Here is an 18,939-nt window from a genome sequence, read left to right as displayed (position 1 = left end):
TCACTTTAAAAGACCTACTTATTTAACACTACATTTACTTATGTTATGATCTAACACTTCATGCTTTCTGAAAGACACATTAGAAGAGATATCCCACAAAAGATGCAGGTTTTGAATTGCCTATGGATATGATGTGACTTACTGTATAGCAAAAGCCGAATTAGGAACAAAAATATTAATTAGCTAAGGTGCTTATATGTTTTAACAAAATGTCCATAGGTAACAGAATACCTCAACTGCTTTTTCCTGAGACTAAATGAGTCTCAGGAGGCACTACTGTATCTTACTGAATATTCATTATGAAAAAGAGGTAAGAAAACCCAATTCCAGCCTTGGTATATACGGTCAAATCCATCACCACCCAATCCACACGTGTACATGTATTTGCCTGTGGAGGTGCCAGAAGATTTGAGTCCTGCAGCAGACCTCTCATAGCACCTTTTCATTAGCCTGAGCAGGAGGAGAAGGCTGTGTTGCCATATTGACAAGAGATGTTGGATCCCAATCGTTCCCGAGCTCTCTCATTCGGATTGGAAAGACAGTCTAATCCTGCCATCCCTACAACCACCAGAGAACATGGAATAATCTCACTGCTGTTGGTCTTGGGCAGAAAAATTTCATCTCCAAACAGCTGACAAAGCTTCATGCTCTCTCCTTTTCCCCTCCACCAGCAGCGAGGAGTCACTGTCGGCATCAAGACCTGCAGGGACCTGCTGCAGCCCTCTCGGGTCTCACCGACTGGCTGGGTTAGTCCTTCGCATTGGCCACTGGGACCCCAAGCTGCGACTATTAATTAAGTACTCCACTCCCTTCCCCAGACATTTTAAGAGAACCAAGGAACTAATGGACACCCTACCAGAGTGTGGATACTCGCTTCACCAGCTGTGAGTGAGGAAGGCAGCAGTGGGAAATACCCTGAAAGCAAATAAATATGTTTTCTTTGAGCAGCACCACTTCAGGTGCGCAGCACTGGAGACAGACTAAGATGACAGTATGTCGCCTTTGTGTTCCTTGGCCTCTGCAGGTGACCGGGAACAGGAGCAACTGTCACACCAGCACAGCTTTCATACTAGTGCTGAAAGGCTCAACAGCCTTCCAGAAATCACTAATGTAGACTGCCGGTGTGTTTCTATAAACCTGTTCAGAAAGCCACAGCTCTGAGCTTGTGTCTCTCCCTACTCCTCCCAGCTACCTTTGCCGCAGCCAGGCGATGTCAGAGAAGTTCCTTGGGCCCCATGCTGCTTTCCACACCGCTGCAGGAGCTTCCCATGCAGGAACGCGAGCTGCCTTGGACCCCTGGGACTCACACAGCTGCTAGCACAACATGTAAGCATTCACTTCTACTTTTCCTCGTTGGGTTGTTACCTGATACATTCATAGCCATCAATTAAATTTTAACAGGACTAAGTAGTCTACAGCCACGTTAATTTTCAACATCATTCTGATCTCTGAGACCTCAGCTGTCCCACCGAAAAGGTTCTTTATAGATAACAACCACCAAAGTTTCTGTGCACTGTCGTACCAAGGTGCCTGAACCTGCACCATTTCTAGCGCTGGCACAGCAGCTTGATCTCCACCAAAGCTCCGTGACCTCACACCAGACCTCTGAACAGCGCCAAGACCCTTCCGTTCATTTTACACAGAAAGCTATCAGCAGATAGCAACAAGTCCTAGAAGTTTTACTTCAATGCTGTTGTGTGTTAAAATAAAAACAGTGCCCCTTCCGCTTACAAGTAAGCTTGTTTTGGCATTACATATCTTGGCTACAAAAAGCTGCACTTACTTTGCAGCACAGGCAATATATTTTCAAGGCATTTATTTTACCTCTTTCATTTGTCAGGTGGTTCGAATGACTAAAATTATCGATAATGTTTGAGGGGAGGCACCACACTGTAGGACAAATTATTTGTTCTAAATGAAAAACAAATAGTAATTGTGAATATACACACACGTTTGGTTTTACACTGGGGCACTGAAGAGAATTAAATCACCGAAGCAGTTTGCTTTGCAGCATATGAGCAAGATGAAAACATGAACAGTAGGGAGCTAGCAAAATCTCTGAAAAGTTTTACGTGCAGCTGGGGATTAATGGACATGACTTTGCTTTTAGCTTAAAGAGAGAAGCAAGCATCACTGGTATGGACATGGTGTTGCTAGGAAACACTATGCTACCTCTACAGAGTTTATTTAACTGTGGCCTTCCAAAGACAGACTTCGTGTTTCAATAACATAAATATCAGAAGGAAAGGAAAAAAACCAGCAGCAGACTACAATAAGACTCAAGTACTTTGACAATAATGTCTTCCTTAAAAATCTATTAAATTAATGGTGTATTAACTGTCCAACCAGCTTTAAGTAATGGACAACTACTGAGATATTGTGCATGGTTTTATGTGTTTCCGTACACGCGTGTGTGCCTTTCTGTTTATGTCTGTCTCTCTCCAAGCAAATATTTACATAGCATTATAGTCTGCTAGACCAAAATTTGTCCTAACAGCCTGTTGACCAACTAGACAACAGAGCTCCATTATGATCTATTAATAACAAGTTTTCTTCTAAAAAAGTTTATATTAAGGCAGTGCACCGAATATATCTATTTAAACCTTCCTACACGTGCACGTGCGCACTGATTAGCGCTGACGAACACCCTCTGCACACACAGCCTTTGCACATGGCTGACGGGCCTTGATGCACTTCGAGGGGTTTTGGCAGCGGACAAGGTCACAAAGCGCCTAACGGAGAAGCCCTCTGAGTGTCCACAAACGCTCAGCGCTCACCGCTGGCCACTGGGCCCTTGCTGGAAATGCAGGCTGTACAGAGCACGCGCTCACCCCCCGTGCTTCGTTAGAGCTTGCTCTCATTCTGCAGCCCCAGCTTGCCGTGTACTACCTCCCGGCTGGCTTATGGATTCACTCAGAGTAAGGTAGTCAAAGGGGGAGTAAGGTAGTCACAGAGGGAAGGGCTATCAACATCTAGCCTTAAGAAGTAATCCGCCACGGTACGAAGCTCTCAGTCACCGCACAGAAAAGGGCCCTTCATGCTAAACAGACAGGTTGCTATTCCTGGTGTGTAGAGAAATTCTACTTATCTTTTCCATTACAGTATGCTTAATGGAAAATGTCAAAAAGCTAGCTTAAAAAAGAAGAAAGTGCTTGTTTAAAGTGCTAGATTGACAACCTATTTATTCACAGAACAGGCAGAGTACGGGCAACAGCAGTTCAAGTGTCTCACACTTTTCTAGCAACGTCTCTGCACAGGCTGCTGCTGCGAGAGGTGAAACACCAACGCAGCCTCCCTCCTCCTTCAGTTGCTACCTTGCCTGTGGGACTGGTAACTGGGAGCTCTAATACAGGTACGTACGCATTGACAATTAAAACAGCCAGAAAGATTTCAGTATGGTTTGCAACGCAGAAATCTGTGACTAGCATTGCGAGGGACCATCACAGTAAGAGAAGGTTTCAAAATCAAAATACTCCGATGCATTCCTCTCCATACTACAGACAGACAAAATGCCCAGCATTCATGTAAAGTGAATGCTGGAAGGCAGTGGTAAAGGAAAAGGAGAAAATAAAGGATCTAACAGAAAATGATGTAAAACTGGTGGTTTGTACACACGAGATCCCAAAATACCTTCTAGCATTCTCAGTGAACAGGACAATCTCTATCACCTTGCAGTTCTGGAACACAAGGGCTAGTGTTTAATGCCTGACTTTATTTCCTCTCTTTGGTTTTTTTTCCAGCTACCCAACTTAATTGGAGTAACAGAAGAAATTAATTAATGGATTTCATGGTGTTTCTTGCTTCTCTTGGTTCAAACAGGCTGTTACATTCTTAACTTGCTCATAGTTTAAAGAGCCCATTTCTTGGCAAGTTAATATCACGTTACGTCTGCAGTGGTAAGCAGCATGAGAACACTGACTCATGATCACAACAAGGGCTTGAAGACAACTTCGAAACTCTACAACTTGGTAAGCAAAGAGTCAGCAAATGTATCTGTTCCAGTGCACGGGGACACCGGTTCCCTATAAACCTTCATTGTTTCTCAGCACTCGAGAATTCCTCAGCTTATCCATTCCAATGCACACATGACGATAGTATGTTAAAATGAAAGGAATTTTGGTGATACATAGTACAAATGAATACTTGATAACAACACGAGAAGACTGTGGCTTAAGAGGAAAAAAAAAAAAAGTGATATCTTTGCCATAAAATATTGAGTTCCTTCTTCTAGGACTGAATTAGGTTTCTGTCTCTTTGTGCCTACTACTAAGAGGAAGAGGATCTACCATGGATGATAAGTAAATAATGTAGTATCGGAACAGCACACTATTTAACAAAACACTATGAGAAATGAGAACATGTCAATATGAAGAGGAGTATTTAGTCAACTACTACTATATGTATATACACACAATTATTACATTCATCTTATTTCACACTATAAATATTCATGGAGAAAAGGGATCAAAAAGGTTTGAGACCTTTGGTTAGACACAATAGGAAAAGAAAGCTCCTGTTTGAAAGTCCTTATAATCCAAAAGACAAAATGAGCTTAAAATACTAGGTTTTGTTATTTGTTTGTAGAGCTCCACATTGCCACCGTCCCAAACGGGGCCTAGAAGGTGCTGTAACAGTACAAAGTAAAGGGCTTCTCATAGCAACAACAGAAAAATGAATAGTCTAGAAACCAACAAACATTGCTGTTACTGAGGTCATTGTGAGCAAAATTGTCCACTGCTTCCTCCACACCTATGTAAGCTGTACCTATTTCCGTAGTTTCGTATTTTCAAAAGTTATGAGAGATGTATGAAAAGCTGAATTTAACAAGAAAGTCTGCAGAATCATTACGAATAGTAAACAAAATCAATATGGACAGTACCTGTTTGTAAGAAAGTGATAGTGCCGGATGTATTTACAAGAGAATACTCATAGGTTTTATCTACAATGAAATTATTCTGAGACTAAATTGTAAGGTGATTAATTCATTTTTGAACTCAGCAAATTAATTTCCAGTATCTAGGCAGTTCATCACAAATTCTAACCCAATTTTGGGTAAATTCTGCACAGAGATCCTTTTCATTCCACTGATACTCGCAAACTCCAAGTATACAAATACACATGTACCCAGCCACCCAGGCATATACAGACTTTCCTTTGCATGAGCTACTTTAAAACTCCCAAACAAACATTTGAAATCAAAATATAAAGACACACTGTCAAATGAATTTGTGGTTTCAGTCTAAACCTTAATAATCATCGGAACTCCCACTTATGGCAGAGCCAATCACTCTGAAAAAGAAGGAAGGGAAAGGGCAGCCAGGGAAAAAGAAATCATTTTCATTTTAAAGTTTTCAAACTTTGAAGGAATAGGTAGCCTTTTAGTATAATTAAAGGAAAAAGTGGAATAGGAGAGATGGAGGAAAAAAAGTAAAATCTCTCTAGGTGATACCTTGTAACCACTTGGAGAAGGGGACAATGTTTTTAGCCTCCACTCAGCTCGTACATGGAAAATTAGGTGTAAATCAAGAATTACATCATCTGAGTCCTTCTGATGCAAAGCTGTCTATCACTCATCCATCCTCCAAACAATATTGTTAGGCAGCTAGAATGGGTTCCCGGCACCTCGCCCCATCTGGCACACAGTCTGGAACGTAGTATCTCCTGTTTACCTTTCCGCCTAACCCCATTTTGCACATCCTCATCCAAAGCCCACTGGCAGTCAGCGGAGCTGTTCCGTTGACTTGAACCGACACTGGACCGGGTGGTCCTGTGGGTGAAGATGCCCTGCAGTAAGGGCTGTTGTACAGCACACTCTTGTCTTGCTCACAGGATACACATGAGTTTCAAGGGGAACATTACATTGAAATCCTCCTCATTACAGCTGTTAACTACAGAACTGTAGCAAATGGAAGTGGTCTGGGACATGATGGTACCTACAGAACACAGAGAAACGACATAAAAGCAGTAATGATAATAGCCTGTTTAATTTGGATTTTAGAGGATAATCACTGTTTTCATATTTTCTGTTCATTCCTTCAGTGAGTTGCTGGTATGCCTACAGCTATCTAGCAAATAATAAATGAGGTACATAGAACGAGGTACCTAGCAACATTGAAAATAAAATTATGCTTTTTATTTGCTATTGTTATTTTTTAATCCTTCAATTCCAAAGCCTACAGGGCTTAGTTAAAGCCAAAGAAAGGGCATACAAATAAAAATGACACATAGTATTATGGTAGGCACGCACAAGTTATTTTCTACAGAGTAATATTTCAACTAAAATAAACTCACATCCAAACCACGTAACTAAAGATACGTCAACGCAATATAGCATTGGTTGAGCGAGACGTGAGGCCCCTTTGAGTGAGTCTGTACAGTTCCAGAGCAGGCTAGAGCCACGCAGAAGCACTAGCTCAGGTCTTCGAAGCAGGGCAGTCACACAGACTGACAAACTGTAAAGAATTAACCTAGCCTTTCAGCGTAATAAAAGCCTGATTTCACCGCCCAAGTACCACAGCAGTGCTGCTTGTGGTTCCAGAGTGCTCACACAGAGCAGGAACTTCCCCATGGCACCAAAGCATTTGTCACCAAGATGCTCTGGCTGGCTTCCTTGCTTATTTTTTTTTCTTTTTATTTTTTAGAGAGAACTTTTATTTTTTTCTGAAATTACCCAATACCCTAAATATTTCTTTAAGCTAGATATCGAACAAAGGAATGTATGGAATAAATAACTATTTGCAGATGTATCGGGGGAGATGAATACATGTGTGACTTAAAACTAAAGAATGAGCCAGCTACAGTTTTATATATTGAATAGGGTGAAAAAAATGGAAAGGCTGAGAAGTAAGTTTCAAGACTCCTGACTTCTACTCTAATACCTTCTGTGCAGGCAGACAATCATGAATGTTAAGTAAGGTTCCTTAAACTGCCTGGGATATGTAAGCCATAACAGAATTTCCTTCTAAATTCTATTTACTATGTATCTATGCAATTTCTGTCTTTCACACTTAAAGGTAGGAACTCAGAGAACATCCAGGTTTCCACATGAAATAGGAAAATGTGAGAAAAACAAGTGTGTCCATTGTCACAGAAGGAGAGAAGTAAACCTCATGCAAAGGGGAACTGCTGGTACGAAAAAAGGAAGTCTCAAAAAAAGTCACTTGCATCTTTCTGAAGAAAAAAAAAAAAGACTGAGGAAAGCTCATGTTGCAATATAGGTCACAAAAATTAGAGATTAAAAAACCCCCCCACGGGTGTCAGAGCATCACGCCTTGTTAACAAGGGATTGTTCCCAGCAGTACATTCTGTTTTATCCAACTTCATTTTAAGCGACTCAAGCAGATGGGCTCCCATTACTTTCTTGGGGGGGAGACACCCCCGGGGTCTCCCTCTCGTGCACAGCCAACAGAGCTCTCTAACGATCACCAGCTGTTGGCATGCCCCCCTCCCCGAGCTGCCAACAGCTGGGCAGGGAAAAGAGGGCAGCAGTTTGTGCCGCGCTGTCCGGAGACTGGAGGAAACCAAACAGATCGATAATCAAAAAAACCATGTCTGCTCAGAAGGTTGGGGATACACAAAGAGCTTCAGCTGAGCCCCAGAATTTGGGCTAGTTATCTATATAAAAGGCAGTTTCAAGAAGGAAGGGAGACCACATTGATGGGAATTTTAGTCGTAAGACTGAGAAGCTTCTGCAAAGCTAAGGGACCAAGTGCTCTGCTGTAGCCAGGAGGCCAGATCCAGTCCTGCAAACGTGGGATGTCCATGGGTCCTGTCTCCACACAGCCCCCACAACACCCACAGACTGCCTGTGATGGGCACGCAGCGTGCTGTCTGCACGCCCCACTATCGCTGACTTTAACACAGAAGATGCGTCACATCCTGCACAGAAACCAGCTCTGTGCACGGGGGCTTTATCGACGATCAGGTGATGATCGCCTCAGATGCCTACCAGCGTGCGCAAAGTAGTTACACAAAACATACGGACATAAGTAAAGACCCTGCTGCAGCCCAAAAGCTACAGCACAGCTATAGAGTTTCTTCTATAGGCTGAGCAGATTATTTGCTGAGATTTTGAGCAAGAGCTAAAATTTGACCCTAGCAGCACATTCAAGTTACACAGTGTATTCCCTTCAAACGAGACTCATATTCAACTCATATTCATATACCCAATAAAAAGATACATAAAAGATGCAGTAAAATTTGTATTTAAGATAGCTGGTTCTTTCAAATTAATCTTACTGTAAGAAAATCCATTTAGAATATAATTCCGGGTGAAATTGCATTCATAAAACCAGTACCACAACCATAATCTTTTATTGTATTAATGTTTCTGATATGGGATACAAGGACCAGCATCATCCTTTGTAATATGTAATATCGCTTCTGAAAAAGAAGCCTTCTCAAGTTGGATTTATCTCTAAAATAACGTCTATATAAACAGTTTAGTGGCAGTGCAATGAAAAAGTGACCTATCAGACAGGATGTGTAAATTCAGTCAATTGAAGAGTAACAAGCAAAACATTGACCTCCTATTCAGAAGAATATATAACCTAATTAAAATGTAATAACTAAAATCCCTACATTAATCACAGTGTTCTAGCAGGGAGTTTCAGTCATTTGTTCATAAAAATTAGGATTCACACGGTAATTGCTACTCAACCTCGTTGCACACAATGCAATTTGCTTTTTTATTATTTGAAGTATGTGGCAGCCATAAAATTTCAAAAATATGCATTGGAACTTTTTTGAATAAGTGTTTAGGTAAAGTGTTGGTATACTTTTAGATATACTTATTAACTACAAAGCTTCAAGAATCTCATACACACTGGTGCACAAAGGTGTGTCACATTTCCATACTCCTTACACATTCTACCCTCTTCATCTCGTAGGGAGAGACAAAAAAGAAAAAACACAACGTAATTCTTATGTTAAGTGATAGCTGTATCTGGCAAAAGGATATTTGATGTTGTGCTGTCAAATCCCAGACGTTAGATTTCAAAAGCTTGGTTTCGTTTGGCTAGCTGAAATTCATAAAATTCAACACAAATCACCTAATTTTCCCTCATTTCAAACAGAAAACAATGCTATCCCTAATTAATTGCTAACAGCTAAGATGATGTATGAACTCAGAATCATACCCAACGTACCGGCGTACCTCTAGCATTCTATTCTAACTTTGGAGGAAAACACGAAGTCATGTGGTTTGAAAGGTTTTTCCAGTTTCATATTCCTTTATGCAGTTTTCATATGGAACCCAGGCAAAGGATGCTGCTATTCCATCCTGCGCTCCCAGGCAGACAAAGCTTGCCGGTGGAGATGGCACGGTGCCATGCTTATCCAAAGTTGAACCCAACCGAATGATGAGGTGAAGACAGCCTCTATAAAATTAGAGGTAAGCCCTATCCTTTACCTGCTCAGATATGAACTTCTAAATTCCCTGTATACATCAAGATGCCACAAAGGTAGCCCCTCATTTAAAATATTTACAATCCTAGGCCCTGCTGATACAAAAAGTGCAAGATGAGGCTTGCAAAGGGCAGGATCACTTGGTGCTGCCAAGGCTTTTTCTGGCAGTACCAAGTACTCCCAGACCTCTCACTTGATTGAAACCCCTCCAGCCAGGCTGGTGGACTTTTTCTCTCTGAATGCCCCGATGGGTCGGCAGACGAGATTACATTGTCACTGGCTGGCTTTTCTCAAGACACAAGTGCCACCCAGCATTCCTCTACTTTAAATTTTAAAGGAAAATCACAATCACTAGCTTTATTGCTCAGAAAATATTTTTAAGCAACATTATTTGTTGCAACAAAGTTTCAGTGCAGAGGCAGAGAAGATAAACACCAAACCAAGTTAAATCAGACATTTCCTGGTAAGCTCAATGTATAGATACATTAAATATAACCACATTAAAGTAATTCTTTGGGACTTACATAGAACTAAAACTATCCTACAAACAGGCTATCTGTAATAAAGCGTGAAACACTGTCTTCTGCTGTGCTCACACATTTACATCTGAATCTAGGGCTCTGAATCTGAATAAAATTGTTTCTAGCATCCTGCAAACGATGGCCTAATGCAAAATGACCGCAAGGCAAGCTTTCAAACTCTGGTCTCTTTGGAAACAGCGCACAGACAGAAGCAGGGTGTGTTGGGTTTGCGTGGCAAGGTTTTGGTAGCGGGGGGGCTACAGGGGTGGCTTCTGTGAGAAGCTGCTAGAAGCTCCCCCTGTGTCTGATAGAGCCAATGCCAGCCGGCTCTAAGACGGGCCCGCCGCTGGCCAAGGCCAAGCCAATCAGCGCCTCTGTGATAACAAATTTAAGAAGAAGAAAAACACTTAGAGAGAGAGCTTTTGCAGCCAGAGAGAGGAGTGAGAAGATGTAAGAAACTCTGCAGACACCAAGGTCAGTGCAGATGGAGGGGGAGGAGGTGCTCCAGGTGCCGGAGCAGAGATCCCCCTGCAGCCCGTGGTGAAGGCCATGGTGAAGCAGGCTGTCCCCCTGCAGCCCATGGAGGAAGGGTGAGGGGGTGTAGAGATTCCACCTGCAGCCCGTGGAGGACCCCACGCCGGAGCAGGTGGAGGCACCTGAAGGAGGCTGCGGCCTGTGGGAAGCCCACGCTGGAGCAAGCTCCTGGCCGGACCGGTGGACCCGTGAAGAGGGGAGCCCACGCCAGGGCAGGTTTGCTGGCAGGACTTGTGACCCCTGGGGGACCCCATGCTGGAGCAGTCTGCTCCTGAAGGTCTGCACCCCGCGAGAGGGACTCCATGCTGGAGCAGGGGAACGATGAGAGGAGTCCTCCCCCTGAGGATGAAGAAGCGGCAGAAACACCGTGAGATGAACTGACCGTAACCCCCACTCCCCGTCCCCCTGTGCCGCTGAGGGGGGGAAGGTTGAAGCCGGGAGTGAAGTTGAGCCCGGGAAGATGGGAGGGGTGGGGGGAGGTGTTTTAAGAGTTGATTTTATTTTCTCATTCCTCTACTCTGTTTTGCCTAGTAATAAATTAGATGAATTCCCTCTCTAAGTTCGGTCTGTTTTGCTCGTGACGATAATTAGCGAGTGATCTCTCCCTGTCCTTATCTCGACCTACAAGCATTTCGTTATGCCTTTTCTCCCCTGTCTAGTGAATGAGGGGAGTGAGAGAGCGGCTCTGGTGGGCACCTGGCCTACAGCCAGGGTCAACCCACCACGCAGGGAGAACAGCAGAAGCACCAACACGGACGCTGTGCGGAACAGGAACGCCGACACTACAGACGAGGCCGTGGCACCGGCCCTCTCACGCACAAGGTATTCTGCAAATCGTGAAAAGTTTATCTGTTTGAGAAAAACCGACACGCCGTAACGCAAAAGTAACCCTTAAATCTGAAGTGGGTAGACTTCTTGGGATCACATCCTTCTCCACTGCCCAGACTGACTCAGCTGAGGGCCAGGACACAAGCTGGTCTGCATTGGCAAAATTCAGCCAAATGCAACCAAATTATATGGATTTCAATCAGCTACTGTACAGCCTCAAGGCTTAGGGCAGGTTGCTGTACCTGGGCCCTTCATACGATCGTTAAAATTAACATATTATTTGCTCTTCAGAAAAGCATGGCTTTTCTCCAGTTACTGACTACCAAGCATGGTGAAAACCAAGAAATGGTGCTGATCGCTTGGATTATAAACTGCTGCTGGTGGTTTTACAGCCCTTGCTCCTGCCTGAAAGGGTCATGGACAACAAGTGCTTCTTCTGTCGGAAAGGCAATGAATCACTTTAAATGGAGATGTCTTTTCATCAGACTGGCATGAGCCTGACCATTCCACAGGGAAGCTACCCTTGGATGTACCCATCCTCGCCCAATAGCACTAGCATCAATTTTTCCATTTCTACACATTTTTATAAAGTCCTTCTAAAACTAAACTAACACTCTAGGCCTAACACGATTTTTTCAGGGAAGACACAGTTCTCAGTTCAGTCATGAACTTCCGAACACTTTTACTCACGTCCCAAATCCTCCAGACAGGGCACACAGGAGCTGTGCTGCCAAGGACTTCTGAGGGAATGCCAGACTCTGTGCCTCCCTTACCGCCCGTTCAGCAACGCCATACGTACGGGTGTAAGCCAAGTTCGCTAAGTGAATAAATACTGAAGCATTTCTCCTTAACAAGAAGGGGTACATCAAATGTTATTTTCATTCTCTCACCAATGGCTTACTAAAGAAATTCAAAATCAAGTTCAAGGCCTTACTTCTTATCTGGTAGGCTCAGGATATTTAAGAGACTGCCTAAGGTACAGGGATGGAAACTGGGGTCAAGAGCTCTGTTAAGCTGACAAAAGCTAATCTTATCTGTGTAGGAGGCAGAGATCTTAGGAAGCCAACTCAAGACTACAGAATAAATTCCTTCACTCTCTAAGTAAGAACTTATATATATAAAAATCACATATTATCCACCTTTGCTCCAAACACAAATTGCATTTCTTTGACCACAACTACTCTAATATACAAATAGTTTTACAAAGCAGAGGAGTTTAAGTCAAAGTAAGCTTACTCTACTTACTCTAGTAAGCTAAGCCAGCATTTACAGTGACCAAAGAGAACTGTTTCCCTTAGGCCAGTACTGCTTAACAGTAGTTTACACCAGCATTTCTAATCCTATTTGAATCCAGAGATGTGAGGGAATGGGATGTGTGCACACACAGTAGGTGCTGCAGATATTATATATTTATGTTGCTCAATATGCTATAGAAGATGCTTTGCTACGGTGCTGAGTAACAGCCCAGCCAACGACCAGTAAGGAGGGTTGTAAGGAAGTCTGCCTTAAAAACTATGGGCCTGAGTCGAATGTCTGACCTCATAACCAACCCTGCTTTGAGGAAGAGGTTGGACAACATGTCCTCCTGACATCCCTTCCAACCAGAAGTATCCATGAACCCTTCGGTTTTAGGGCTTTATCACTCATAATTCTCAGGGCAGGGAATCCCAGTTTTCTCAGGCATTATTACAATATAATTACTCGCTATTCATCAGGTATTGATGTCTGCAGAGAATTTATACTTTAGCAATTAACTTTCAGGTATGCAAATGTAGATCCTGTATAAGTGTGCAGGTTATCTCTATCAGAATAAATATGAGCCTTAACGTAAGTACACATTTTCCTCCAAGACTGTGCAACAGATTAGCACGCTCTATGAGCATCCCTCCCGTAATTTGGTACGGAACTTTGGAATCCCTTCAGGATGAAAAGCAGTACTATATAGACAGAGAAATGATACTTTACAGCTGATCTTCTTAAAGTATTAATTACATGGATTCCAATAAATGGCTGCACACAGTATGGTTTCAGACTATGGAGTCCAAACATTTCAGCTGTCCCAAAGGAAAATCAAAAGCAAGCGCTGAAGGAAAAAAAAAAAAAGAAGTTTTTAAGAAGTATTGTGGGATAGTTTGGAATAAAAAAAGCCTTGATAACAAACACTTAATGCTTCTCATACCCCTTCTGGCTTGCAGGAATCTTCATGAGAGTGAAATATGATTAAGTAAAAAAAAAGATATTTGAATATTTATATATATATATCTCTCTCACATGTTTGTTAGAGCTAGAATTTATGGAGTTTAAATACGTACAAATGTCACGGATGAAGTAATGCCCGTGACACAGGAGCAGTATTTGGCCACACAGGCAACATATGTAAACCAAATTAAAATACATAAACAACGCATTTGGAGTTATGTGAGTATTTGTGTATGCTGAGTTTTTTGGCAGATAGAGGATAGAAGATGAATATTTCACTACATAAAATATATTTTATAAACATGTCTCTAATTCTCAAGTGCTAGGCATACATTCTGCATCCCTTTTCATGATACATAAGCCTCATGAATATCACAAAATTTTCCAATTTTTATATCTACCAACAGCACAAATAACTAATAAAAGCTACAGAAATAAAAATGTTTTCTCACAAACAATTTTTTTAATCCTGCAAGCACAGACAAAGCGTAGGATAGCTCTCTTTTTGTTCCTTCTTTATCTGCCTAAGTGGTGAAGGAAAAAACTTCACAATCCTTCAAACATAGCCAGTTGCCTTGAGATTTACATACTAAATAAAACTGAAAAAATGATTTTGATCTACTAGGGAGATCATTTTCAACCATTTCACCATACAAGCGTATTTTATCTGCACTTGGAAGAAATTTGAAAGAGGAAGGACTCTTGAAGCTCTGCTTGCTTTATATTAAAAATAGTTCCTATCAGGCAGCTGCTAGCTCTGCTCCTCCCCTAGCCTCACTAGACGGGACCTCAATTCTCTGGGCCAAATACTTCAGTCTTGCCGCGTATAGACAGAGCACTACTTCTCCATTTCTCTGCTGAAGCCATCAGATGCACCAACTAGGCTTTTAACTTGGTTGCCTTGCATCTAGTTTTGATGCAAGTTTTTAAGCTGTGCTGGGGCGGGCAGGCTGTTACCAGTTACACTGGGACTGTTTGCTGGGAGCACTTCTCTCGGGACAGAAACACAATAGCCAAGGGTGATAGAGAGCAGCCAAGAAATCTACAGGTCGCTCCACCTCGGCTACAACAGGGTTCTATGATCAATACATTGGATTAATATACTTTTTTCACTGATTCATGTCAGGCAAAAAGGTGCGCAACGATGTATTGTCATGATATTTGCTTTAGTTTAAAAAAACCCAACCAAACCAAACAGGGAAAAGCAGACAACATTCTAGAAACAAAGACCAGTCAGAAGGAATTTCCAATCACAAAACAAAAACCAAACCATAACAGAAACCAAAAAGAAAAAAAAAAAAAAAATCTAAGATCTGCGCATGGGACATCTAAAGGAGAATTTGCTACAGTTTTGTGCAATTTGCTCCTTCTACGCAACACTGAAAATACAGCAGGAGTAGCTAATAGTATCTCTAAACACATCGAATGGATGGCAAAGAAATGTTACTTTTCTGTTTTCTATCCAGGTTATTAATTATCTTAGAAAAGTTCAAGGGGAAATTCCCAGACCGTGAGATTCCCCTGAAGACTAGCATTATTGACCCTTGGTGTTCAAACAAAATTATACCTTGGGTTACTGTGCTCTGCCTGTTTCCCATAATTCCAATGGGGTACGGTATCATCTTTCATTTCGTATACATACTTGAACTGTTACCACATTCTAAGGAAAATTAATTAGTCGTTCTTTCAGACAATACCAATTTGTTCAAAGCTGTGAAACCAAGCAGTATATATCAGCAATATTTCACCGGTTCAGAGCAGAAAGTGAGAAGCGAAGCTGCCGAGGATTGCCGTAACGCTCCCCTCCACGTTCCGTGAGACGCTAACGAGGGACCACCTTGGAACGGCAAACCAGGAGCTGAAGGTCTCTCGCCTGAGGATTGATGCAGTTTGACTCCACAGAGTTTATGAGATCTCTGCGGGTCTTAATCAAGCAAAGCGAACTTTGGAACGGCTTTAGGTTTCAGAGTAAATACGTATGGGGGAACATGTTTAATCGGGCGTAGTGCATATCCAATTCATGGTAATAACTTCTGTAAGCGGTTAGGAAGTTTTTGGAAAAATCCTTCTGAACTATCACTCACTGGAAAAACTGTCCTGCAGTTAATGACATCACCTTTCTCCTCAAGGCACAAAGCAGTAAAAGTGAAGACATTTAAGTGCGTTTTCTGGCATGCATATCTGCTGCTCATTCTGAATGAAACGACTTACTAATTTTAATTATTTCCTAAGCTGGAACGAAGTTACCTAATTCAGTTAAGGGATCAGTAGCAGTAGCAGCCCTGTGAAAGTTTATCTTTAATAAACCTGTAATTTTTAGTCATAGGACAAAAAAAATTAAAAAATAGAAGCAATGCTGAAAAGAACAGACACCTTTTCATTGTCATTTGTTCACATTCAAATGACATCTCTCCTCACATTTTGTAACATCTTTATCTCAAGCAATAACATACAGAAAATAAAAAAAATAATTAAGGTCTAGGGGCATATTCTGCAAGTAACTTGTAAGAAAGCGCCCATTTAATACTGATAGGAACATTCACCTTAAGAAATCAGATACATTATATACAGCTTGCTAGAAATTTTTTAAAATACAGTGTTTTATTTCAGAAATGCTGACAAAAATCCTTAGAATAGGAGGAGAAACTGTAACTATAAAGGTTGAAGAAACACATGCAGACTTAAATGGAAGGCAAATACGTTAAATTATCCCAATTCCGCTGAATAAATATTTCCCTCTACAAAGCATCTCATGTAAAACTTTCCATGCAGTAACACCTAAATTAGGTAATAAGGATTTTAGGAATTTCATGGTAACTAGAAATACAAATACTGGTCAAAGACGACAGACTTACTGAATTTTCTGTGCATGAAAGGCTGAAAGATTAACAGGGATGGGGAAAGCATTGGGGTTTAATATGCACCATCTTCCTTTTAACAAAACTTCATGTGGTATAAAAATATTAAAATTTTCAGGAGACACATTAGTGTATCCACAAATTTTGCTGATTGATATTTCATATATATAATTAAGTCTTTTGATAAAGTATATGAACTACTGTTTGAAATTAAGGGCAGGGGCTGAGCAATTTTGATTTACTTTTTTTCTTCAGCATATAAGCAATCAAAATTGTTATAGAATATATAACAAAAGATTCCAATGAAAAATCATAAAACTGATAACCTCTACAGGCCCCTCTGGATTTGAATTAAGAAAAGCTGCACGTGCAAGCTAATGCTCAAGGAATCTATATAGATTTTTTCATTTCCCCTTCAGCCTTCTAGCTACGTATACAAGAGTAACAGGGTATATACACTGTTTAGGCTTCTGCTTCATTACCGTGTCCGTAGAGGAGTAATGCAGAAACAGTGAGCACAGACCTATTTACACAAACTTAACATTTTGTATAGTCTTACACTCACCTGGGATTTCCTTCAAGCAACTGTTGCCCTCTCAGCCTTCACAAACAAAGTGACCTTGACTCTAATAGCCCGTTCTCTAAATACGGAAGGCTCTCTCCCTTCTAAATCAATATTTCTGACTTATTTGGGGGAAAAAAGAAAAAAAAAAAGGTTCAAACATTCACAGGACACAATGAAGATATATATGTATTGGCTTCATGATAAAAAATCAATTAATAACGATCCAAGGGAGGCAGTAACAAAAAGCAATTTTACCCCTAGTTTCCAAAGAAGCCAACAAAAAGATGAATTGGATCTAAAAATCTATGTCACTATACTGCCCCCCTCCACCCTCCCAGTTCAACTGTCTATTAACAATGCTGCATGGTGAGCAATGTCAACCTTCATTTCATATTCCTAACAAACTCCTATGCAGTGATTTTCTGTCTTAAGTCCAAAACATCTTTTCAGGTATTTTTGAAACAAGAAAAGGCACATTGCCGTTATTTTTCCTCTACTGTTATCAAATTACTCTGAAAAAGAAAAAGTAGAATTAATCAGAATCCGTTAACATTTTAACAAATTCGTATTGTGCTTTTACTTCTCAGCAGTAAATAATGATCCATGGCTTCCTGCTTTCAGTAATACTTTTCTTGTTCAAATGCAAGTGAGCCTGCAACTTAAAAATAAAAGAAAATAGGAAAGACAGAGAGACACCCAACTTCTTTTTCTATAACTGCTTAATTCTGGGCACACTCTCTTCCATTGTAAAACTGTATGCTATAATGCTAATTCCTCTATTAATTTCAGAGAGAAGTGATCTGTAACCCAGCATATACACATTTTGCCTTGCTTTATTAAATGGAAAGCAAAGGAGTCAGATCAGTTTATATTTAAAATGTGCTGAAAAGTAGATGGCAACACTGAGTTCTACTCTCTCGTATGCCCAGTAGTTAAAACAAAACTTCAGTTCTCTCATCTGCACTAATGCGCCTCTGGTTTTAGGAGAATCAGCATCTTCTGGGACATTTAGGGTTTTGTGTTTGTGCATGCTGAATTTACAAAAATAACTTCAGTGCTATTCTTAAGGAACTCATTCACGAGAAGCTCAGCAATCCCTCTTGATTCCTAACAACTGGAAAATCACAGTGTTTGAAGCAGTACTACTTTTAAGATCAATAAATCACCATGTTCTAGGTAAACATGTTATTCCTAAACTGACTTTGTTGTTGTTGTTGTTAATTTGTTCTTTTGGATAATTGTCCTCTTAGTATTGTTTCTAGCCTAAAATCACAACCTAGTAATATTTTTCACTACAAACTGATTTAGTTTTTAATTAAAAAGAATGGGTTTTAATCATGATTACACCATTATAATTATTTCTTCGATAACAAAGGTATTATCACTACTATTTCTCTTCAGAATAGGGACTGCATCTTGATGCACTGTGGTGCTTTAGCACAGTTGTTCAATGCTCTGAAAAACTGACTCTTTGAAGGCAAATGAAAACATATGTGGTCTAGATGCAATATGAATCTTACTCATTTGTCACATTCATGAATAACTTTACTCTTTCAACATCTACCTAAAAAACCCCTCATCTGCAATTTTATAATTAACTGGAATGAATACAGAAGAGATTAATCTTTACTTTATATGGGTTTCTGTAAAAAAATACTAAAATGTTAAAAGTGTATATACTTTTTAATTATATGAAAGATTAACTATCAGCTCATGTAGTTCAGTCTACCCTAATCACTCCAGAACATTTAAGAAGAAATACTTAAACCTTTCCTTGCAGCTATTTTGTATGGTATCTTATTTTACAGCATCTTCAAAGCAAGTCACAGTCTCTTATTGCCAAGTGGATCAACCTACTCTGAGCTGGACAGTTAAAAAGTGTGAATAGAAACTAAAAATACAATGGGATTAGGAAAAAGCAATAAACCCAGACATTGATTGGCGGTTTGTCAATATTATGGCTCCCTATTTACAGAATGCAGGAAACCCACAGCTTTTTAAAAGGCATCGTGCGGCAGAGAAAATACGA

General features: G+C 40.8%; 1 protein-coding gene across 14 annotated transcripts in view; it reads right to left on the bottom strand.

The window, feature by feature from the left end:
- Positions 1-18,939, bottom strand: part of TENM2 (teneurin transmembrane protein 2) — a 683,800-nt gene that overhangs the window by 53,667 nt on the left and 611,194 nt on the right. The gene's annotated exons all lie outside the window — the stretch shown is intronic.

This window comes from Grus americana, chromosome 14 (assembly GCF_028858705.1).
Source record: "Grus americana isolate bGruAme1 chromosome 14, bGruAme1.mat, whole genome shotgun sequence".
NCBI classification, from domain to species: Eukaryota; Metazoa; Chordata; class Aves; order Gruiformes; family Gruidae; genus Grus; species Grus americana.
Note: the sequence above shows the minus strand (reverse complement) of the source record. Positions and strands in the feature narration are given on the sequence as shown.